The 26012-nt window shown below is 36.9% G+C and overlaps 1 protein-coding gene and 1 non-coding gene across 28 annotated transcripts in view; one reads left to right on the forward strand and one right to left on the reverse strand.

The window, feature by feature from the left end:
- The window catches only part of LOC116216434 (uncharacterized), a 393379-nt gene that overhangs the window by 57438 nt on the left and 309929 nt on the right, over positions 1–26012 (reverse strand). For 12 of the 27 annotated variants that reach the window (XM_085220380.1, XM_085220378.1, XM_085220377.1 and 9 more), the window contains 2 exons: positions 21950–22104; positions 21243–21326 (listed from right to left, as the gene is read on the reverse strand). The exons of 14 other annotated variants lie outside the window; for them this stretch is intronic. The gene's annotated coding sequence lies outside the window, so the exon portion shown is untranslated. Of the gene's footprint in view, positions 1–1255; positions 16521–21242; positions 21327–21949; positions 22105–26012 lie in introns of those variants that run through there. One more of the 27 variants, XM_085220366.1, reaches the window with a different exon arrangement.
- LOC116216513 (U6 spliceosomal RNA) lies at positions 20582–20684 on the forward strand. Its single transcript, XR_004159406.1, has one exon. It is a non-coding gene; the product is annotated as a U6 spliceosomal RNA (small nuclear RNA).

Consider the following 26012-nt stretch of genomic DNA (forward strand, 5'->3'; position numbering starts at 1 on the left):
AACCAGAGGAATATCATCTTTCCTGTATGGTAGAAATGAGCACTAAACCTCAAATGGTAATGCCCTTGATATATAAAATTCTAATAGATTTATCTTTCTCACCAAATCAAAATGAAATAATGTAACATTTCTTTGGGGGGGAAGGGGGGGATTTGATGAGAAAATACACTTTGTGATCACACTGCAAGTTTCAAGTCACTTGGAGATTTAGAATTTTAAGATAAAAGAAGCTATGTTAGCTGTATCTCCACTGAACCCCCAAGGTGATTCCTTTAATGAAAATGTTTGAATTTATTAGGAATATTATTTTTGTTTTCTAAGTGATTATATTTTACTTTTGAAATGAAAAGGAGATCTCAAATTTCTTGGGCAAAACCTAACTCCCAAAAGTCAAAAACAGAGCTTCCAGTGACTTAGTGATTTTTTCCCTAACATGTCAACTAATGTTCTAATCTATCTAGCTTAGAGATCAATTTCACCCTCATTTTCGCAATTGTGCCAACTTCTCCCCTTTCTTTATATTTCAGGCAGAAATTTCAAAGGAATAGATTTCCCTTTAGAATTTGCACTGTTTATTTCTTCCTTCTTGTTTGGGAATGAAAAGCATCATCATCTCTTCTAGTAATTCAGAACTTTGATTTTAATTAGAAATAGGTTGCATTTGATTATTATTTCTCTCCTCTTAATGTCAACTATCTATGCTCTTATGTCATTACTAAGAGTCTTGATTCAAGTGAGCCATCTAACACGTTTACTTGAAAAGGAGTTATAATACAAATTCAACTCACTCCCTTTGTTTTTTTACTGACACTAGTAAAGATAGTACCATATAGTTAGGAAAATGTTAATACTTTGATTTGAATCACATGAGAGGTACAGTACTGTTCATAACAGTTGGTAATGAGCTTGCAAAAATATGTAGTGTAATCTAGGTATAATGAGTTTCAGCAAACTATCTGTATTAACTTGGTTTATTGGTAGAAGAAATATTTTCTTATTAATTCCAAGTATAATAGCTTGTCTTTTGTGTTACTTTCTTACCTGGACAAGCATGTTAAAAATGATTAACCAGTGATAATCTTCTTTCCTTTGCCACTGTCTTCCGCACCCTAGAGCAGTACTGCATAAAATTCACCTTGGGGACTGCCTCCCTTTCATTTGGCTCTTCCTGTGATCCCACACTGACAATAGCAGCTACACAGGTAACAAACTCTAGTTTGGATTTTCAGTCTCATTACAGTAATTCCAGAATGTGGGGTTGTTTTTTTTTTTTTTTTTTTTTTTTTTTGGATGCATGTACATTAGCATTTCAATTAGGATTTGAAGTGTGTTTTTTAAATGAATTCATTGATCACACCTACATTTTTCCAGAGAAGTCTCAGACCACATAAACTGCTGAATGTATCATTCTTTCATCCTTCTACACAAAATCAAACAGCACAATATGGTCCAGGAAAACCCTAATGCAATCCACCTATTGCTGGGCATTAGCCCCAGGTATCAGACCAGAGCTAGAATAAAATAAAAGCCATGAAACACACACAGAGGGTGAGCCCTCAGTAACACCTGGTTTGTTCTATGGCCTTATTGCATCATGCTCACTAGCCATGGCTTCACTTGGACCTGTTACTTTCATAAATGATTTATCACACAGAGTTGTGTCCATATTACATCCTTAAGAACTTTAAAATGAAACAAGGAAACAAACTAAAACTTATTGTAGGAAAATGACTACATTCATGATTGCAGAAAAGATTACTGTTACAAAACAAAAGAATCAACTGTGAAGAAATAATTAAGACAGAGTTTGAAATAATATTGCAGGTATTGATTTTGTAAATATCTTAAGAGAAGAAAAAGTTTCCTTTACTCTTTATAGAGAAAATTTCTGTTTGTAAATAAAGGTAATTTTATACATAAGAATCCTGTAACTTTGTACATTTTTATGCCTACTCAAATTCTAAAAAATCTTGAATTGCAAATCACTCTTATTTCAATTTTCTACATTCAAGCAACATTTATAGCAAGTTGAGTGTGGGAACAGAATAGAAGAATTACATAGCAGCAGCACAACTTTGGAGAGTTTGGGAATAACAGAGGCTGGCCTCTTGAAAACCACATCTACCAGCATGGATCTGGATGAGGAGGACAGAAGGATGTGGGTTCAGATCAGTCTGGATGCACATGCATGCACAGTCTGCACATGTCTGTTAGCATTTCTGTCACATGTATGGATGAATTGGTGAATACTGTGCCCTCTAACAACAAGGCCAGGGCAAAGAATGTAGAGGGTGCTCAAAGATTTCTAAGGGTAGTGAGCTCCCCTTCCCGTTTGTTCCTTTGCTGTTGTGGTCTGTGAGTCTTTGAGAGAATGTGTGCACACTGAAACAGCATGGAAAATGTTCAAAAGACCCACAAGAAGGCATTTGACAGAGTGAAGAGAACTGTTAACTATGGCCATACAGAGAAAAGCTACTTTAATAAGAATGTGAGTACGCTTCAGTAGAGTATTGAAGCACAGCTAGAAGCCCGTGCTGCTGAGACCCTTGACAGCTAAAGAGGAGAAAACACTCAGCCATTAAAGGAGCTTTTGACTGTAGGTTTTTTTTTTGGAATTGAATGATTCCACAATTAAAGGGGATGGATAAGCAGTCTGATAATGAGCCATTATAAAACCTCTAATGGCACTTTAACAAAAGTGTTGCTGATGACTATACACTTCTGTATGACTCATGATACAGCGACGTGAGAAGAAGACAATAGAACAGTCAAAAAAGATGCCACATACATCAAGCAAGACATAACTTCCTAAATGGCACACAAGTGACTACTGACAACATGTGTAACAGTCTTTGCATCTTTGCATTAAAGTCTCCAGACAACTCCACAGTACTTAGAAATGAGAAGAAGAAGAAAAAAAAAAAAAAGTAATTTTGTATTTATTATTTATCATATCAAAAGGAGGAAGTGACACAGAAAATCATTTTCCTAATAAAGTGTGATGGGAAGATATGGGCATGTGCAAGACAGAATTTTGATTAAATGAATTTTAAGCAACAATCCCAGAAGATTTTAAAGGTAGCATCACAAGCTGAATAAAGTCTATATACCTGGGGAAAGAAGGTCAGCTGAAACTTAAACACAAAGAATGCTACTACTACTGGTGAGGTTTGACAGCTCAATTGCTATATATATATAGACTATAATAAGGTGTGTGAAATGGAAACAGACTGGATAAAGAATAAGGCTTTACAGCCCTCAGAAATTCTAAACCTGATACTGAGAAAAGGTAACATCGTATTGAGTGACAAGTATTGCATAGTTGCTGTAGATTACTGCTCCATTTCTTGAGATAGTGATCATTTGGAAAATACTCAGACAGGAAATAAAAAGCACATTTTGCAAGTATCTGACATGATAGAAAAGAGGATATGGTATATCACAGCAGAAGATGAGAATCTCAGTACCAGATGCTTCCTACAGGCACTCAGAGAGGAATAGCAAGGTCATTCTACAGAAAATATGTCTGATTCTGATGGCAAAAGCAAATTAAAAGAAAGACAATAGCAACCTGGTGATATTTAATCACTACACCTCATTCCAGAGTAGAGACAAGATATTAAGGAAATAAATAAAGACAAAAACTTGATTTCTTGATTAGAGGAAACAGTGTCAGACTAATCTAATGTCACAAATTTTTGAATTTACAGTTCTTGTAGGGCACTGGCAATTTCCTTAAAGTGTGAACCTTTGCATACCATACCACATTGCCATGTGATCGTTAATGTCATCTGTGCAGTCCCATTTACTAGCATGTTCCTTTGTTCATTTGTTGCATTTTTATCGTGCTCAGTGCAAGACTGCCAGAGTCAGCAAACATGCTAAGGCTGAAACTACTCTCTGGATGGTACGGTCACTCTATCATTGAAGCAACTAGCAGAGTGCTGGCTGATGCTTATGCAAGGCTTAGAACTTCCCCTCTATGCATCATGAGTACAACTTCCCCTTCATTTTACTTATATCAATATGAGTAATAAATCATAGTCCCTTTACAGCAAGAGAACTCAAGAACATTTTCTCATTTAATAGCTTTCATCTTTATGATGTTCTATATAATGGATATCACTGTACACTAATGAGCTTGCCAGCATTATCAGAAGATGTATCACCATCTACATAGTTTCTTTTTATCCCTGGAAGGACTGCATGAATTTATCAGTTTTATAATTTCTCTTCACTTATATGGATTATATAGATTAAAATTCATGGTTCTTTAAAAATACTTTGAACTGTTCTTCTTTAACAATGTTCTTAGCACACAGTTACCTCCACATTGTCTTGAGAGTAGTAACATGTCCCAGTCAATTGTATTTCTAAGGAGAATGTGACCACATGTAAAATTATTTAATTTCTAAAATGGAATTAGAATAGAACTGAATAGAAATAGAATAGAACTGACCTATGGAATATGAGACTTGATTTATTTTATCCATAGGATATTACAGTGTACCCCTGAAAAGCTGTATTAAAAATAATAGAATGAATTTATTGTATACTTATTTTAGAACTATCCAATGATTCTGTAAGGATATAGGACAAGATATAGGACAAAAAGAGGCATGAAATGCATCAATACATTTGAAATACAGGAAAGATGGAAGATGGATTTTCTGCAGAAGATCTTTAAGCAAGAATCTGCTTTATTCAAACAAACAAAACCAGCTAAGTCTACAATAAAATAGATACTGAAAATGATGTTCCAGATTACCAACTTATTAAATCTTCTGCTTACAAATGCATCAAAACTAGCAATATTTTCTATTCTCAGTAGCACAATCTGAGAGAAGACTGCTAATGTGTGATCAGTGAGCCAAAAGTTGTCCAGTATTTGTTGACAACATGTTTTAAGAATTGCAAAACAAATGCTTTACAACACTGGCACAAGGGAGGTACCTTGATAATGTTCAGAGTTTTTGCATAAAACTTTGATTTCCGCGTTAAAGAAGAAAGAAAGAAAAAAAAAGATTATGTCTCTGAAAATTGAAAAAATAAAATAAACCATAAACCATATGGTACATAAAAAGTTTTGATTTTGAAGTCTTTTTCATGCCTCTAGCACAGTTCTTTGCTTTGTCCTCCATTTTGCACATTTCATGCATGCTCAATTTTACGGACTGTGAATGGCTCCCATGCTTTGCTTCTGAATGTAAAGTTATCTACAAAGACCTCTTTGCAATCGTGGCTCTAGGAAATCCATTTGCATAAGGGGGAAGCTACAGCTATGATAATTCTATTGGTTCTCTCTTGCTACTGATGTTGATTAGTAAGTTCTTATTTAAGGAAGTAGATTTGGTGAGATTTTACTTGAGCGAAGACTATGAGATGAGACATTATGTTCCCTTAGTCTGAGTGTCTCAGATTCAAAAAAGGTACTGAGATGTCTATATGTAGGTTGCTCTGAAATTAATGCCTCCTATTTATTTTCATGGAAACTACAACAGATGCAAAGAACACAATAACATTATCTGATACAGAAAACTCTCAGCTACAAAATGCTATTTTTCAATATATTCATCAACATTTACTATGCATTTTCACCAGCAATGAACAAGAGGCTGCATGCTGCATTCATAAACATCTGTATCGGCGGAGGTGACCCACTGTCACTACTGCCATTGATGAAACACACCACCCTCCACTTCATTGTTCTCAGATCCACATTTTGTCTCCATGAACATTCAGCAAGCCATTTGTGAATTTCAGCAGGTGCCATTTTTTTCCACAAGGAGGAATTCAATTCTATCCCTTTGCTACATAAGCACTTCCATGTCAGACATCATTTTGTGAAATTGCCCCTCTGCTGCCATCTGTCACACAGCAACAAAATGTAGTGGAATATCGGTAGGAAGATTCAGTCTCTACTGCCATACCACCAACATTCACCTCTGATATCAGAAGTCAACAATATATTAAAACAGGCGGCATTACCATGGCTGCAGTCCTCCTATTTAATCTGAGCTATAATTAATTAATGCTAAAAGAATAATTTCCCTAATTTACCTGCCTTAAATGCTAGAAACTAAAGTTTTCTGAAAAGTTATACTTAAGAAACCTAATTTGAGTTGTTATACATGCCCAGAGTGCTTGGACGGTTGTGCAAAAAATAATGAGGTAAGTATTAGTAAGCAATGAAGAAACCCAAATCTGCATCCTACTTAGACTACACTTCAATTCAAATTTCCATTCAGAAGAAGACTTTTCTAAACTACAAAGCCATTTGCACTCATTTTCCCTCCTTATCCACTTACATCTGAGACACACGCTTTTCCCCTGCTTTTCCTGATTACTGCCTTGCATAGTGGAATTTGAAATTTACCTCAGGTATGTCATGTTGACTTTTGAAGCCATACACCTATTTCCCAGAATTGGCATGGCTAGAATTCCAATGTATTCATTGTAGAATAGAAGTCTGCCTACTGTCTTAACAACTTCAACATACTAGATGAAATAATGCAACAACATATTTTTTCTTTACACAGAATACTAAGGGACTGGGCAGTCAAATGTGGAAAAAAAGAAAGCAGAGTCACAACGGACTACATCACAGGCTTCCAAAAGAGCTAAAGCAGAAGATACTTTCTGACCTTCCCAAGGGTGAGGGAGGGAGGTAACGTCATGATGACATAAAGATAGCTTTTTCTCTCTTTAGTAACAAACAGTATTCCTCAAAAGTTTAGGTTGATACACCTGTAATGCCACAAAGTTACTGCTTACTAAGCAAGGCAAAATTTATAAAGAAAATAGTCTTTTTGCCTGAATTTCCATAAGTGTTCAAAGATTAGTAAATCCTAACATTCACAGAAAATTTTAATCTATCCATAAACATTGCAGCTGAATATTCACCATGAAAAGCTTTACAACAAAATTTAAAGACCACAAAACTGGTACTGAGTACTTTGTTCTTATTGCAGACACTTTTCATACCATAGCTAAATAAATAAATGCTTTAGAAAAGCTCTTATAATCCAAGAAGAGAAAATAAAAAATGGTGGGAGGAGAAATGAACCAAAGATGTGAAGTAATTTCTTCAAGATTTGATGCTTAATTAGATTTACAGCAGTGCATAGAAACTGGTATTCAAAAAACCTGTGTACCGCCAGTAAGCATTACACTCTTCTCTCAGGATATGTTCCATATATCATAGGACTAGCTGACTATGAGCAATTCAAGATCAGGAGACTGATGCCAAGATAAATTTTATGTTATCTATGCAAAAGAGAACTATTCCTCCACTACTCCTACACATACACACACACAAACCCAACACAATAAAAATACAATTCTTTGTTGTCATTTACATAACATTTATTCAGCTATCTATTTATCTCTTGCATAAGTTCTCCCTCACCAAGAGCTGACAGCTTATATGAAAGTATTTGACATGAAAGTGATATGCATTTAAATAAGGGAATTTTCTAAAAAGTAATTTACCTTTTGTACTTTACTAGCCACAGAATTCAGTAGTTCTGGAGTGCTCTACATAATGAATGCCAACTCTGTTGGCTAAGCAATAATTGTCTTTTTTTCTGTCTTAAAGATTGCAGCTACTATTTATTATATATATAGTATAATATTATATATATTATACTATTTATTATATAGTATAATACACACAGTTGTCATTTATCCGTGACCATGCTACTAATCACCTTTATTCTACAGTATAAAAGAAAACTACTCAAGGGAGAGATTTCTATATCACAGAATCACAGAATCGTAGGGGTTGGAAGAGACCTCCAGAGATCATCGAGTCCAACCCTCCTGACAAAGCAGGTTCCCTACACCAGGTCACACAAGTAGGTGTCCAGGCGAGACTTGAATGTCTCCAGAGAAGAATACCACAACCGCCCTGGGCAGCCTGTTCCAGTGCTCCGTCACCTCACCATAAAGAAGTTCTTGCGCACATTTGTGCAGAACTTCCTATGCTGCAGTTTCTGGCCGTTTTCCCTGTCCTGTCTCCACACACTGCTGAAAAGAGTCTGGCCTCATCACTCTGTCCCCCCACCTTAGATATTTATAGACCTGGATCAGGTCCCCTCTCAGTCGTCTTTTCTCAAGGCTAAACAGACCCAGTTCACTTAGCCTTTCTTCACAGGGGAGATGCTCCAGGCCCTTCACCATCTTTGTGGCCCTCCGCTGGACTCTTTCCAAGAGATCCCTGTCTTTTTTGTACTGGGGAGCCCAGAACTGGACACAGTACTCCAGATGAGGCCTTACCAGGGCAGAGTAGAGGGGGAGGGTCACCTCCCTCGACCTGCTGGACACGCTCTTCTTAATGCACCCCAGAATGCCATTGGCCTTTTTGGCCACGAGGGCACACTGCTGGCTCATGGCCAACCTGTCATCCACCAGGACGCCCAGGTCCCTCTCTGCAGAGCTCCTCTCCAGCAGGTCATCCCTCAGCCTGTACCGGTGCATGCAATTATTCCTCCCTAGATGCAAGACTCTACACTTGCCTTAGTTAAACCAATGCCAATGCCAATTACACAAAATCTTTAAGGCAATGGTAGTTTATATAAATCTTGATACAGTGAGGATGATGGAGCCCGGGAAGACAACAACAGAACCCCATCTCATTGCAATGTGTTCTAGCTTGGATTTCACTATGTCTTTGCACCTCAGATCCTGACTGAAAAAGGCAGTGCTACTCTTCACAGAGACACTTGTACTGGTTAAGTATCTCTTGGCATCAGTTTGCTCAAAGAACTGGAAAAAATGGCTCAGATGCAGGCCTGCAGGAGGTGATAGCCTTAACTCCTACTGCTACAGAGGAATTATAGCCACACAGCTGTGGGCAGGTGCTCCTGTTCCTCTGAGAAATAATGAAAACAGCATCCTGAACTGATACCTACAGATGTTCTTCTTTCTTTTTTAGATAAATCATGCAAACATTCTGCATACAACTGCAGGAGGTAACTGAGTTTAGTTACATGATACTACAATCCTCAGACTGGGAGCTTGTGAAACCTTGCTTTCATCTTACAAATAGGGAGTCCCCATCAGCCTTATAACATTTTCATAAAGAAGGAAAATAGTTGCTCAGTGTGTCTTTTTGACGAGAATAATTTCTTTAAAAATACAAAGCAACAACAATCTCAGCCAATTCAAAAGTGTCTTGAGGAGTTCTAGAACATTTTCTGGACTTTAGGACTTCATTTAATAAGACTTTATTTAATATTCAATATTACTTTACCTCTGTTTTTCAAATGAGGATAACAGAAAGAAACGGGTCAACGGCAAATTCTTCATACTAATAGACTTGTAATCTCAGTCAAAATAATGCTTATATTTGTGTATGAATTTATCCATTTTAGACCTGTTTTTGCTTATAATATGAGAATAATAAAATATCATCTTTGAATGTTAAAATTTAACAATATTGACCCTTGTGCTGCAAACTATCTATGTACTGACATCACCATTAAACAATGAAGTACCTAAATAATCTTCAAAGTCTGCAACTTCTAGCCTAATTTTCATAGCCGCCGAACATTCTCATCTGGATCAAAGGCTATCCAGTACCTTAGAAAATACGCACTTTATGTCTGATTCATAGCTACTCAGGAAAATTTTCTTAGGAAAAAATGGCTTTTAATTTACATTAATAAAACAATGAATCATAGAATCATAGAATTGCCTGGGTTAAAAAGGACCTCAAAGATCATCTAGTTTCAATCGCCCTGCTATGAGCCAGGTCACCAATCATTAGACAAAGCTGCCCAGAGACACATCTAGCCTGACAAGTGAAATACTTGATTAGATAATGACTATTTAATCACACATGAAGTTGGTACTTTACTGAAGTGAGCATATGACTTGTATAGTTTAGGTCCAAAAAAGCACAAGCCCTTTTTCCTCTGGGAAATTCTGTTAGAAGAGGGCTTCAGATCTTCCAGCTGTGCATATCCACTGAAACTTAACTCCCCAAAAGGTCAAATCAAATGCCTACAAGGAGAGCCAAGAAAAGGTCATTCATCTTAGGCTGTAATGTCCCCATACTGTAAACTATTCAAGACAGGAAAACAGTAAAGCATAGTTCTTCCTTACCAATCCTGCTCTGAAGATGAGAGACTGTGCAAGGAGCTCTTGGAGGAAGAAAAGAGGAGATTTATCACAGTACTAAATGATGCAGCCAGAAAGGCACTATTCTTTCCAGATTTTTTTTTTTTTTTCCAAAGATTATAGATTTTGCGGTTGTACTGCATTTTAGCCATAGATTTATCATTCATATTGATACACTGAGATCATTTATCACTCTAAGATCAAATTCCATGATTAAACTACAGATACAAAGCATTTTAGTCCTGCATAACCTACAGGACAATATGACCTTCCAATATCTAAGAGTATGAGAAAAGTTTACTCCTTAGCATTCACGCTTTCAATCATAACGAGCAGACTGCACCTGATGATTCTCTAGGTACTGACAAATGATAAAAAGACTGATTATTGCTCTTCCTTTTTCTTCTTTTCTTACTGATTTGGTAATGGTAGCTGCACAAATGTCTTTACATGCTTCATTGTCATTTTTAGTTTTTCTCTATCCTCCTCTTTTTTTGATAAGACTGGCCTAATTACCTGGTGATTGTGACACATGTTCTGAGACTGAAAAGAGAAAGATCTGAAAGCTAAATAAATCAAATCTCCTTCAGCAGGGACTAGTACTGATATGGGCTATGCATCTCATATTTAGCTTCAACAAAAAGCACTGTGATTCACCTCAGGCTCTGTTTAGGGTTATCCTCCTACAGTATGAATGAACCATGTGGTCAGACATATATATAACCATTTAAGATGTATTAAGAGTTTAAAATAATCTTGCTCATGTTTTGTCTCTTTATTTAAAAATGTGATATTCTATTTGGTTCCTTAATGTCTTGCAAACCCTGAATTATTTTGATCCTTCCTAATAACTTTGCTTCTGAAAGTAACTTCAAATATCCTAACTAGATATTAAGGATGCTTGTCTTAGTGTTGCTCCACTTTTAGAAAAAAAATAAATCAAAATAAATAAATTAACTTCCATATTTAGAGTTGGGTTTTAATCCACTGAAACGTAGTGAGGTTCTGTAAGTCTTAAATTCAGACATACATGCAGAAGTGCTGACCTGATCCACCCCTGGCAAATTACCTGAATAAATACATTTGTTACAATAGGAGTGTAAATAGTATAGGTGAATAGAAAAAAAAGCCATCTGAGCATGCATTCACCTAAATCTGACTATGTGAAAAGAATACAGCCATCAGCAAGACTAGACAGTAATGCAGAATTACAAAGAAACCTGAAACACAGATGGAATCAGTTTGAAAAGTTATCTACAGGCAACTCAAAAATTGTAGCATGCAGAAAAGATCCTGAAACAGAAGCAGCAGCAGTCGACCCCTGTTGGATACTACCAACAGATACTCCACAAGCACTGCAATCTTGTGAGGCACTTGGAGCAGTCCACCTAGCTCAGGCAGCAAATGCAGAATGCCATATATGGGTACCCAAACCTCCAGGCATGCATGGGCATCGTGGGTGCTGCCTTGGCAGCATGCACAGGAGGAAGGAAGTGCACTGAGCTGGGGGATCTGCATCTCCATCAGAGGTGTTGGTAGTCAGGGAACTGAGCTGTGTTCCCAGAGAAAGAGAGAAAGGAGAAATGGAGTGGGAATGAAGAGAAGCTTCACAGAATCACAGAATGGTTGAGATTGGAAGGGACCACTTGGGATATTGACCAGGACCACATCAAAATGGGTTTTGAATATCTCCAGAGAGAAACTACACCACCTCTCTGGGCAACCTGTTTCAGCGTTCAGTCACTCTCCCAGTAAATAAGTTTTTTTCTCATGTGCAGGTGGAATATCCTGTACTTCATTTTGAGCCCATTGCCTCTCATTCTGTTGACAAGTACCATTGGCCTTCTTGGCCAGGACATGCTCCTGTCTACCAGGACTCAAAGGTCCTTCTCTGTACACCTTCCCAATAGCTCAGCCCCAGCTTGTACAGGTGGTGGGTTTATTCCTGTCCAAATGCTGGACACTGCATATGCCCTTGTTAAACTTCATGATATTCTTCTTTGCTCAACACTCCAGCTTGTTTGACAGGCAGCACTGATGAGTAAATCAAACAAGACTGGGCCCAGTATAAGTCCCTGGGGGACATCACCAGCTATAGGCTTTCAACTAGATGCAGTGTTGTTGATCACAACAATTTGTGATTAACAGTCACAAATCTGTTTCATACTGGGGAGCTGAAAGAACTGATAGCACACATCCAGTTCAATAGCTGAGGACCAATTGAACATGCACCTAAAAACAAAGTATGACAATGAGTAAATCATCTTACCCCATAAATAGTGTATAGCCCAAGAGCCCCTTGAGTTCCACTTCATGGCAGTGAGCTGCATGACAGAATCTCCCACTGAATAAGGACACCTCTCAAGGTTATGCCTGTTCAGAGATCCCTTACTGCTTGACATCAAGATGCCTTGCCAATACAGATCCTTGGTAAGTGATTAATAGTTTATTTTAAGCTTTGTTAGCTAAGATTATATCTTGGACTAATTGTGCACATCCCTTAGACATAAACTGTTGAAAGGGTCTGGGACTAGCAGAGGATTCAGCTGCATCAAGGCTCCTTACCTCTGTGGTTCATGTTTAGAAGCAAGAGGATCCACTCTGAATCTCATGGCTAAACAGGAGTCTTCTTTATGTGGGTGTAACTCTACCCTCTACCCTGCAGTAAATAATCAAGTGTATCCAGTTGTCTTGAATCTTGTTAAGTTCATGCTAAATCACTACATTATGTCTATATTATATCAATAAACACATTCCTGCTTCTCTCTTATGAGTGAGGTCTATAGTGTAGATGTTTCCATCTGGAACAATAAGGCATTACAGAAAACATTCCTCATGCTTCTTCTTCACTTCTCAATAATACACTTTAGAAGGGATTGGTGCAGAATTTCTACATTCTCACTCAAAATATGGACCAACAATGCAGTAGAAGTAGACTACATTCTGAAGGACACTAGTCCAGAGCATTTCAACTTGTAACTTGTATACTGAAGGCACAAGGCATACAGTGAATGCAGAACACTGTGTTCCTTACATCAGGGATGCTGAGTAAGGGTTCTGAGCTCCTAGTTTCTTTCTTTCCCCTTGGTACAGAAATATTCTCTAATTATAGGCAAAACACAAGGTTTGCTGAATTGTAGTCACTGAGTCACATATTACAGCTTCTGCTTCCCTTCCCAGCAACTGTGCTCCTTATTCTGCCAAACTGAAGTTTACCAGCCCCAAAACAGACTCAGCAGAAGTGAGTGTCTCAGCAGCTGAAGTTACAATGATGGCGATTGCAACGCAAGCCTACCTTCCTCAGCCATTAAAACTAAATCACCATACTGCAAATGGTGATGGCTGAGGGAGTAGCAGATGTTTTATTCTGCTGACATGTATTTGTGGAAGAGACATTTTAGGTGGACAGCTTGGTGCAATTACATTTTACTGTTCATCTCTTGAGGAGAACAAAAACCACTCAGCGCTACACTTTCCACAGTCATGAGCAACTGTAGCTTTTCTTCTGTGTATGTAAATGTGGACCCTCACAGGAAGGAAACAGGAGACCTGGTTCCTTGGAATATAGAGAAGGTTGAGGTAATAACTTTTTTGACTCAGATTTCACCAGCAAGAGCCCTAGCAAGTTGTGGAAGGCAAACTGAAAGAATGAAGAACTGTTCACTGTAGGAGAAAATCAGGTTTGAGATCATCCAGGAACCTGATAAGATGCATCTGATGGAACGAAGTTGCTAAATCACTACCCATCAAGAGCAGACAACACCATGCTGTGTGGTGTAGTCAGCACCCAGGAAGAAGGAAATGTCATCCGGAGGGATCTTTGCAGACTTGAGAGGTGGGCCTATTAATTTCATGAAGTTCAACAAGTTCCAAAGTCCTGCGCCAGGGACAGGGAAGTTCCAGGAAAGCTGGAGAGGGACACTTTATCAGGAACTGTAGTGATAGGACAAGGGGTAATGGCTTTAAACTAAAAGAGAGTAGACTTAGGCTAGATACTTGAAAGTAATTATTTACTACAGGAGCAGTGAAACACTGGGCTAGGTTTCCCAGAGCACTTGTTGATGCTCCATCCTTGGAAGTATTCAGTGCCAGGCTTGGTGAGGCTTTGGGCAACTTGTTCCAGTGAAGTGTCCCTGCCCATGGCAAGGGATAGGAATTAGATTATTTTTATGGTCCCTTCCTACCCAACCCAAGCCATTCTATGATTCTATGGAATTTATTTAAGTTAAACATCAAATAAGGAAAATTGCATGGAAATGCTTAGAAGTTGGTGAAGTGAAAGTTAACATAAATACTGAATAACTCAATATTTGTCTTGCCTGCATGAAACACCATTTTCTGAGGAACTACTTGTTTTCCTGATATGGAACTATTTACATGTGTAGAAATGTCCAGACCAGTAGTAGCAGTATGTGATTCTCATAACTCAAAGTTAAGATGGGCAAAAACAGCTTCAGATTTTCCATGATGTTATAAAGGGTCCATGCAATCCTCCCTTACCCACTGATGCTATGTCTGCCATTGTCATTATTCTTCTGAGATCAGTAGTACTGGTGGCTGTTAGTGGCTAATAATTCATTTTTCCATCTCACTAGACATAACTTGTATTTTATAGCTGTTCTCTGTCACCTACAATAAATTATTTCCTAGCTATAATACTGACTTTGGATTGTTGGATATATTCAGGTCTAATTTCATTAAAAGAATCTTCATGTCTGCATGTAGGATGGAAGAGGTCTAATGCAATTAGCCAAAGAACTTACATCTGGTTCTTATTACTAATGCTGTCTGGCATCTGTGAAGGCAAAAACAGCTGACATCCACAATGTCAATCTTATTTTTTTTAAAAAGATCTCTGAGGAGAAAATGTACATTTCATAGTTATTGCCTTTTTTCATATGCAATATCAACAATTATTTTGATCCCTGTTTGATTAGATAACAAATCTAATTTCCAACTCCGTTTGTTTTTCACTGCACAAGATATTTATAACATTTACACTCACATGCTGAGAAAAAAGTTACTGGGAGGTGTACAAAATAGTAAGGTCCATGAGCTTAAGTTCAAAAAGGATTTATTTTCATTTGGCTGGGGAAAGAAGAAAAAGTAGAAAATTATCTGCCATCCTCAGCACCAACATGCAAACTATAGATTCTGAGAGACTCCACTGAGCTGATTCAAAGACAAAGCCAACAATGCTTCACAAACAATCTGATTTATAACATTATCAGGTCTCTAAGCCTACATCTTTACTACCTCTGTCAGTGCCCGATGATACGTCAGATTTTGCAAAAAAAAAATTTCTAAGCATATGTTCACAACCTCTCTCCTTGCTAGAGCCTATTTGGACAATTTCAAATTCAGTTCAGAAGCTGTATGGACAGAGAGTTTAAGTTCATGCATAAACTAATACAACAGCATAGATGTAGCATAAGTGGTATAATTTTGCAGGTGTTTGATAGTTCAAGAGCACTCTTATCCCTTTTTATTAGCTCTGCCCTCTCAAGCATTGCAAACAAGGTGGTTCTGTTGCCTGTGGTTTCGAGTTTGTGGTTTCCAGAATCTGGGGAGCTCTGACAGAATGGATTTATTCAAACAAGTTGTGCTCAAAATATAGCTAGTAGTGAAAATAATGATGGTCTTTCTGCCTCTTCTTCACCAAACAGGTCAGTGCTTAAAGTGCTCACACTATCATTTATTTTACATGTTGTCTGTTATAGCTGTAAAAAGTGAGAAAACTGCTTACCTACAATACAGCCTCCAGAAAGTCTTACACAGTAGGTTTTGATCTGTAGTCTGTGAATGATTAACTACCCTGCTTCCATTTGCTTGAAGTCAGATATTCCTTGCTGTGAAATTTCTTCAGTTTCCTTTCCAGTTAAAATCCCTTCTATCTAGCTAGGATTATCAACTGCTATGGAAAATAACAGTGATGACAGATCCACACAGCACCAGTGATTTTGATTTTTTGATATAGTTCCCATAGTTCTAAGCAATTTAGTTTCACAGTGATCACAATACAGTGTGAAAAAAAAAGAATAATTAAAAGACTTCTATTAGTAGGAGCCAAGCTTAGGACTTCCAAATCGATTAGATTTTTTTAGAGGAACTATTTTTCTGCTTGAATCTGAATGTGTTATTAGCATGCCATCTGTAAAATGGAAGCAATTTCATGGGTTTTTCATTGCATTTAAATGAATATCTCACATGTATATTACAAAGGTGGCTCTCCACACCTGGTCACAAAGTTTTTAAAACAGAGTCAATGGATGGGATGTGCAAGCTGTAATCTTGTATTTTTCCTTTGAACCTTCTTCATTTCATTAGGTGTGTGTGTGCAGGGTGAGATGACTTTCTGTAATGCAGAACTCACAGAAATTTCCAGTTTTTGAAAACCACTGAAACAAAAGCAGAGAGGTTTCAAGTCATACAAGGGCTGCTCTGAAAGTAATACCTGCTATTTTACTATGTTGGCCCATGACATCAGAGGCAGATGTTAGTGGTATGGCAGTAGAGGTTGAATCTTCCCACCAATATTTCATCACATTTTGTTTCTGTGTGACAAAGGTCAGCAGAAGAGCAGTCTGACAGAACAGCATCTAACATGGAAGTGCTTATTAAGCAAAAGTGTGTCACTGAGTTCCTCCATGTAGAAAAAATGGCACCCACTGACATTCATTAACACATTGCTAACATTTATGGAGACCAAAGAGTGGATGTGAACACAGTAAGGTGGTGGGTGGTGCATTTCAGCAGTGGGGATAGATGTTTATGAGCGGGGCATGTTGGCTGTTGTTCATTGCTGATGAAAATGCAAAGCTAACAGTGTTGACTATTCTGAAAAATACCATTTTGTAGCTGAGAATTTGCTTTATTAAAGACTCTTATTATGCTCTTTGCACCTGTTGCCGTTTCCATGGAAATAAATAGGAGGCAATAATTTCAGAGCTATCTACGTATTTTAAAAAGTCTGTGAAGTACTTTTATGTACTCTGTACTTCAACCATGTGCACTTTAATTCTTTTAATATGAAAAAAGAAAGAATGAAATCACCTTGAATATGTACAACTACTCAGGTAGACTCTATAATGGATTTTCAGTTTTATTATAGTGAAGGTCATACAAGAATTTTGCTTTACCCAGTTGGCTTCTAAAATATTGAAGGTTAGAATTTTCCCATCTAAGAAGTTCAAGAACAGCACATAAGGACCGAAGAATACTCTAGACTCATTAATTAATCAAGTCATGTCACAGCAGATCTTGTTAATCCATCCTCAGAGGAAACTCAAATGATGTTTCAATTCTCTATGCGAGAATAGACAGAACAGTGAATAGTGATAATGCTATACAATTACAGAGAGATGGGAAGAATTTGGAGACACAATAAATTAAACTAAATTATTTTTTTCCCAACAGCAACTAAAATGACTTTTTTGGATATTATCTTTGTGAGCTAATCTATTTAGAGGACAGTGGCAAGAATATATTTTATAGCTAAATACTGTAAGGTGAATGCATTAAAAGCTCCGTTGGAAAGAACAAGAGTTAATGAATTTAAAAGTCACTTTGTTGTATAAAACTAAGCAGCTTATTTTGATGTCCTTTATCTATTCGAAGCCACAGCAGAAGAATGTAGGTGTCCACTGTGTAGTGGAAGAGTGACAATGACTAGGTACGCAGTAATAGCTGCTATCTTACTTTTTCTTGTCTAGTAGAAGCATTTGTTTTCTTGTCCTAAAAAAGAATTAAATTGCAGCATCCAACAATGAGTTTCAGAGAAAAGTGTTCATTTTTCTTTTTCCCAGAATGAATAAACACATTTTGAGATTTTCTACTAATAATTTTTATTCAGTCAAAACTGAGTATCTTCTCTCTGTCCTGAAAGTTAATGGGTGTCCTTACCCTGTACCCAGTTTTTAGGCCCTCCTTAACTGTTCACATGTGAAAAACCTCTTGGATGTCAAGTGATTATTCTATACTTCGTATTTAAGATGTGTAAGTAAACAGATGAGCTCAGTAACTCTTACAAATCTGTGCTTGCTCAGAGAAAACATGTAATTTATATATGAAGGAAAATAGTAATAGTTCACATTTACCCTAGCGGGATTTATTGTAGGATACAACTTAAACAAAAGATCTTGAGCTGGCTCAGTGCACAGGACAAAGTTTTACTTTTTCTAAGACAAGTTCGCTGCTACAAGTTAGCAATAAAGAAATACATTTATTCAAATTTTAAGTCTGAGAAACATCACAATGGTTTTAAAAATCATTATACCACTCACATCTCAAGGTCTCTGTCCAGCTGTAGATGCTCTTTTCCAACCTTGCCGAAGGCTTTTCTGATTGTTCTGACAACTGCGTATTAAATTATCCTTCAGACAGAAGGGGATGCATCTGCAGCATAAGTCTGATCCAGAGATCAGTGACAGCAATGGAAAGACTCCAACTGATGCAATCACTTGTGGATCAGATCCTTGAATTGTTAGTGATGAAGCACAGTGTAAAATGTCAACCTCAATTAAGCTATGGCAAGATTTCCATTCTATAGGGTCAGTACGTCAGCTATAAAAATTTCACATTTATCTATACTCCATAGATTTCAATTACTTTCCAGCTTAGTGCATCTAAAAATGTGAAGCTTATTTGTAAAATGACTTACCCTTTTTCAGTTAATCCCAACACTTTTACTGCTGCTGAACTCCTGTTTCTTTTTCATTTCTATTTTTGCCTCTTCTTCAGGAACGAAGTAAAAATGTGTGCTCATATTTGCAATTATGTGTTTATTCCTTGCATTTGTATACATTTTTAAGTATCACCACCACTTATGTAACTGAGTTGCCCTCTGGATTTTGAAATCCAGAATTTCAAAACAAAGATTTTTAATGTAATGTGAATATTTACAGAATACACCCACAGGTATCCACACACTATTTTTAGAGAACAGGAATAAAAAAAGCAACACAACACCATAGGCTTTATAACCAGTGCCTATGCACTTCAAACAGGGGATCCAGGGCCTCAGATGACGACTGCAGCCATGGCTTCATTAATTTTGGTCAGCCCACCTAATGGTGAGCTTTTTCCACCTGGCCTTATTCAATCCATCATAGCCATTCTATAGAAATAAATTGTTGGTGAAAAATAAGAATCAATACCTATCAAGGTGAATAAATATGAAAAGACTTTAATCTGTTGTCAAATGTTTTGTGTGTAGTGAAGTAAGCTAAATAGACTGCAAAAAAAATCCTACTTTTGAGCTATATTCTGCACATTCCTTAGACTTAAAGTAAGTCCTCTACCTGCAACTTTAAAAAATAAAATATCAGTCTGACTAGTTAATTAGCTTACTCAGGCATTCTATTCTGATATAGCCAATTTTTTCATCCAGCTGCTTTATTCACAAGACCTCATTAGCAGTTTCAGAACATAAATGTCTAGTCCATCTGCAGTGCAAATCCATTGACCATCTAATCTTGCCGTGACAGCTCATGAAATCTTTTAGGCATTGCTAGATTTTGCTCTGGAGGTTTCCAACAAAAAATTTAAGAGCTCTGAACACTATAAAGGTTAAAGAATAATAATAATAATAATAATAATAATAATAAAAGCTATAGCTTGGCAGAAAAAACTTTGGCTGTGATTAGGAATAATGAATTCAGGAGTAGCCGTTTTTTGTTGGCTTTGAGCATATCTTCCCTATGACAGCTCTACTGACCTCACAGCAATATCATGTAGATATTCTGTCCTTACAGATAGTTATACTCCCACTCTTTGGCATCCTCACTGTTAATTCCTATTCATTAAGCAGGCCTGGCACTGTTGCGTCTCAGATCCTCGACAACTTTTCTGCACCCATTCCCTTACATTAATCATTTTGCACCGCTCTTGCATGCCAGCTCTGAAAGTCTTCATATGAACTGATCCAAAGTCAGATAAATTTCCACCTACTGAGGGGCTGAGTGGAAGCTGGAAGAGCTGTAGGCCATTTCACTTCAATTTACAATTAAGGATGGATTTAAATACTGTTTTTGTTCTTTATCCAGCCCCACCTTCCCAAACCAGACTCCGTCCTTCATTTCATTTTCAGAGATCTGTGTATATTTTTGAGAACATAACTAGATTCTTGTACAGACATGAAAATCATAAAAATGAAAGTCAGAGGAGGCATATCTGCATCTAGTGATACCCACCAATATTTTTATATTCTGAAATTATGAGGAAAGAGACAGCCTTCCTGACTGTAATTCAGTTTTTTTTAAATTATTATTATTTTTGTGTGTGCATGTGTATGTATGCAGTTGTATGTCTATCAGCAAAAATGAACCTGGAACATTTTCTGAAATTCTTCTAAACACTTCATCTCATCTTGTGTCATTTCACTGAGTAGCATCAAGCACAGACTTATATAGTCACAATTAAAAATGCACCCCTAATATGCTTTTAGGATAGATTTCAGTATGTGCTCCTTCAGTAGCATATACACTGAAACTGGAATGATATAGAGATTAGCACAGCCCCTGTGCAAGGATGATACACAAATTCATGAAATTCAGGCTTCCTAGCAGGTGGTTAATGCCCCATGCCTGCCAGTGTTTAAGTCATTTGGATAATGACCTCAATAATATATTCTAATTTGTGGACAGGCAGTCAGACTAGATGATCCCTAAGTCCCTTCCAACTGAACTCCTATCCTATCCTATCCTATCCTATCCTATCCTATCCTATCCTATCCTATCCTATCCTATCCTATCCTATCCTATCCTATCCATCTTTATGCCCTGAAATATAAATTCAAGGTGACATAAAGTACATATAAGTAGCCCAAACAATCTGATGTATGTGAATGACTTTGGGTACGTGTCTTAAAAATCTTTCTCTTCTCTACAAATAGAAACTCTGAATGGAAATTCATCAGGAACACTGAAATTCAGTTCTGGAATCTCTCTGGTAATAAAATGAGATGAACATCATGCAGAAAACAACAACAACAAAAAAGCCAACAAAATAATAAAACTCAAACAGCAACCAACTTTTACGTAGTTCTCGATTAAAAAAAAAAAAAAAAAAAATCTTATGTTTCCTAGAAGGAAGGAGAATTCATTGAAGAAAAGGGAACTCACCACAACCAACAGTCTCTGAGTTTGGATTTAGTTTTCTTCACTTGCAGAAAGCTGTTAAGTTGATGGACTAGTGCTAACTATAAACTACAGAAACAGGAAAACATAAAGAAGTTATTTCCACATCATCAACAGTTTGTTGGTTTATTGATTTCCTCTCCTCCTGCATCCCACATTTCATTTGAGCCATTTACTTTCCATTTTAAAGGAACAGCCTTTCAAACACAGTTAATTTTACTAAGGCTTTAACATGTCATTCACTAGTCGATATTATATTCATCTAAGGGATGCTGATGTTTACAAAGCAAGAGTATAGGACCAAATCCCGATTGCCCTACTCGTACAGTCAGTTACACTAATTTTAATAGTACTGTTAACACTGGCTTCTTACAGCTGTCAGCATGCCTTTCCAAAGTAAAGTCTTGTAATTCTTCCCCATTTCTAAAGGCAGAGTTTTTAAAAACTGCACGCACATTGTTTTGTTCAGGCCCTGCTTTCAGTGAGCCAGACATTTTCAGGAAATTATAATGTCCCTAATTTGTGCATTTTTATTGTTAGCAACTGAATTAAATATTCTAGAAAACCAGCAGGCTTTTCCTCTTGCTTGACTAAGTTCACATCTTAAAGTTGTGTGCTTCTAATCTAAATTTATTTTTCCATGTGTCAAACTGGCTACTTCATCCTCTGTTACACAGCAGATCATGCCTTACCTTCCACTTGTTCCCTCCTCTTGCAGCCTGATTGTCTTCACTACACACAGCTACTTTTTTCCTCATGTTTTCAGTAAGGAAGATATAGAACACAAGGTTTAATGTAATATTCACCATTTACTTCACAGTGACATGCAGAACTACTCTGAGGTAACCTGAAATAGAAGAGAGTGTTTACCGGTGCAAATCAGGAAAATAAGCATTGAGCTAGAGCAATGTCCATGTAGCATGTCTCCTGGATCAGGTGGGGTCATCTGGAAAAGGACCCAGAGACTTATCCCTATCCCTCACTCTTCTGTCTTTGCTTAGTACAGGAAGAAAAGATGATTTCATGTCACAGACCTTGTATATCTACATCTACAGATTGTACCGATCATTCTATCCTGTGAGGGAGAATTGCAGCATTCTCTTTCTTATGTGAAATGCAACAATCAGGTGCAATCTGTGCCTCGTGGCAGGATTTTCATGAGAAGCACAAATAAAACATGTTTTTCATGGTTTGTGACTCAGCTCCCTTTTGTATTAAACTCATCTTTCTCTCTTCTTCTAAGGAAGTACTATGTTTCTCAGATGAAAAGCAACATTACTTTAAAATGTTTTTTTTCTTGGCAGGTACAACTGTAGTGAAAATAACCCCAAAACACAATTAGAAGTACCGCTTTGAAGAATGAGTAACAAATTGTCACAAAAAGTGATTTGTGTAGTCCATAATAAACATGAGACTGAAATTACAATTACATACAGTGAAACACTTGAGACTATTTTTAGCATTTATCACCTATACTGATATTACAGCAGAATTATTTCTACCATACACACTAAGAGAGGTGAGCCACTCTGAATATGCACTTAAGTTCCTTTTCAGATACTCATGCATATTGAAGAAAGATGTTTTTTTCAGAAATAGTTTCAAAATTTATGGGAAAGATGTCCTCAGGAAAGATTCCCAGAAGCCAGTACTCACTGCAGGGAGATATGCTAAACTTAATTACCTAAGATGCAGTGCTGATTTGCTGAGAGGTGAGTAGTATTGAAGCACGGTTAATTAGTACAGAAAAGCTTAAGGGTCTTCATACCAATTTATATCACTTGGGTAAAGAGGCACATGGGCATTAAAGACTTCTTGGGTCTGACGACCCACTGACGATGCTCCTGTGCAATCACAAACATATTATATAATCTAACTGAAACCATTGGTAATTTCTTTCAAATGTAATTTTCCAAGCACTTTTGTATCCCTTCTCCCATCCAGAAGGCCTTTACATTTACAATCATTTTACCTACAGCATGTTTATATTCATTTGCTTTTAAATAAGTTCTGTCCTTTAAGCTTCAAAGCTCTTCTCTTTCTAGTCCTTATCCCCTCCTTAGAGTACAGAAAATACATTGTATCTATTTTCAGTCTTCGTTTTTCTATCATAAGCAAGACAAGTTCTTTTAGTATTGTCCCAGGAGATGAGCTTTCCATTCTCTTTTTATTCTAGTACATACTTTCTTCATCAGTTCTTGTTGGAAACTGATCTCTTCTCAAGGGTGGTGGACAGAATTTTAAGCAATCCTCCAAAGGTCTAATCAGTGTTTTGTACAACAACCTTAAAACTTCCCTTTCAATGCCCAGAATTGCACACACCCTTTCCTCATCCATATCACAATGGTGACTCAAAAACAGTCAAACACTGAATACTAAGCATCGAATTTCCCTCTCTCCTTCATTTTCTACCTTACAACATGCTATGGTTTAACAGATGTTCTCATTAGTCTCCAGGGGCATGACTCTGCATTTTCTATTACATCTTTCCCATTTTTATTACTTCATTTATCAATGTTGGACACCACTGTGTGACATTCCAGTTCCACCTTTATGTTGACAATGCTTCTCAGGTTCTGCCATCAGCAAATTTTGTTAGCATGCATCTACCATTTTTTTTTTTTTCCTGCTGATGCTGTAAATTTATATATGTAATTCAAAGAAAAAGCAACAAAAAACAACAGAAAACAAATAAACAAACTCCACACACTTGTTAGATATCTTTAACAAATAATAATTAAAAAAAATCTAGGTGCAACCTCTATCATCTCTGACTTCACTTGTCAGTAGACTAATTGCTCTAATTATGAAATCCTTTGCTTACTTCAAAAGTATTTTATACTGCCTCCTGAATTCTTTTGTCTTTGCGAATATCTCCCCAAGAGGTCTCAAAATCATGTACAGCAGTCACAGAGTCTAGAATACCAATCATATTTTCAATCAAGTTAGATTGTACTGAATCTTTTGTACATCAGGTACTTTTAACAATTATTTACTCTTTCTTTTAATCATTCTGCATATTATCAAAGTTTTTTTTTTTTTTCTTAAACAAAACATTTGTATTTTTCTTTCTTCTGTCTGAGAACAATATTCTTGGCTTATATATTTTTTAAGATTTTAATTGTTGTATCACAGTTTCAGGTGCCAGTTATTTGTTCTCTGAAGAATAGCTTACAGTTTGTTTCAGCATGAGAACAGAAACTGTACTACGTTTTTCTTTGAGTTTGAACGTGTATGTTTCCTTGGCCATGTAAGTGTTTTTTATCTACTGCTTTTTGCTCCTTTGTTCAACACAACCGATGTTATTGAAACAAAGTATTAATTCATCTGAGTCATAACACTGTTTCCTTGACTGCAACATTACTGCATAATGGCCTTTTGCTACTTCTGTTTGTACTTCAGTATTACAAATAACCTTTTCCTATTCGTTTAACTTTCTCTGGCAAAGGTAACTCAGTGTAACATTATCTTCTCTGTCTAGAAAATTAACAAATGAGATCAGCAACCTGATGAGGGTGGCCACCTATATCCATTCACACAGTACCAGTTATCAATCAGTCCTTGAATCATGTCAGCACAGACCCAGTATGAGGGAAACCACAACCCTGATAAGCTCTGTGAACAGAAAGGCTCAGTGACACATGGAGCTAGTGGTCAGAATGGCAATTGTCTGGGGAAGCATGCTATCACAGTTTCACAGACCCTTATCATGGGTAGGCTGCAGGCAGGTCATTCTTGAAGTGGAAAGCATTAGAAACCTCCCATCTGAGGTTTGCCAAGGGTTCTGCAGGAGAAAATAAGTCAAGCATAGAATCTAAAGATCTGTCAATTAGAAGAATTACTTATAAACAACTGAGACTACCTGCTTTTGAAAGTTGTAGGTGTTAGCTGTAGGAAATAACTGAGTAAAACTGAGTTGAGGGGAAGTTGGACATGTTTGCAGGGCCAAGATGCTAAGCTAAAATAGCCCAGTTTTGAGGAGCAGGACTGTAGCCAGCCTGCAATGAAGCATTGTTCAAATCAGAGGTTTTGATCCATGCATGAGCACAACAGTGCAAATCTTGCAATCCAGCATGGGCTGCAACACTGCATACCAGTCTTACTGTATCTATCTTCCTATCGGTCCTGTCTTACTGTGAGAGATGCTCCTAATATGTACTTATCAATAACTGAAATATTAGGCTTTGGAAACTTTTAAGTCTTTCTCACTTAAAAAGCTCTATTTTATTTATTAAGCAACAGGAATATATTTTGCACTATTTTTGGATAGGCATTGTCAACTAATACACATAGATCCTTCTTAATGTATTTTCCACCTCAGGCTGTTTGTTCTGTGCAGATGACAGCACTGTTTCATGAGTGTGTTCAGCACCTGTTTTACAGAGGTTAGTTTTTACCTTATTCAACATCTGTGGTAAATAAGCAAGGATGTTGTGCCTATCAATGAGGAAAGCTTATTTAGAAATGTGGTCTAATACAGAGAATTACATTACTAACAATGATATTCTTACTCCATCTCACAGGAAAATTTATCTGCTGTGTTGAATATTTAGATTTCCAGTCAATTATATTAAAATATGTATTATATTGAAGTAGTTTATGCTGTTTCTGTTTCTTATCTGCAAATCAATGCTAATTCTCTCCTGATTTTCAGAAGTCCTGGTCCTCCAGAACGGTATCTCCATTCTTTCTACTTTCCTCTTTCCAAAAACATTCAGAAATGCAAGAAAATAATTTGTATTTAGCCAGAATTCT

The sequence above is a fragment of the Meleagris gallopavo genome, chromosome 3 (assembly GCF_905368555.1).
Source record: "Meleagris gallopavo chromosome 3, MGAL_WU_HG_1.1, whole genome shotgun sequence".
NCBI classification, from domain to species: Eukaryota; Metazoa; Chordata; class Aves; order Galliformes; family Phasianidae; genus Meleagris; species Meleagris gallopavo.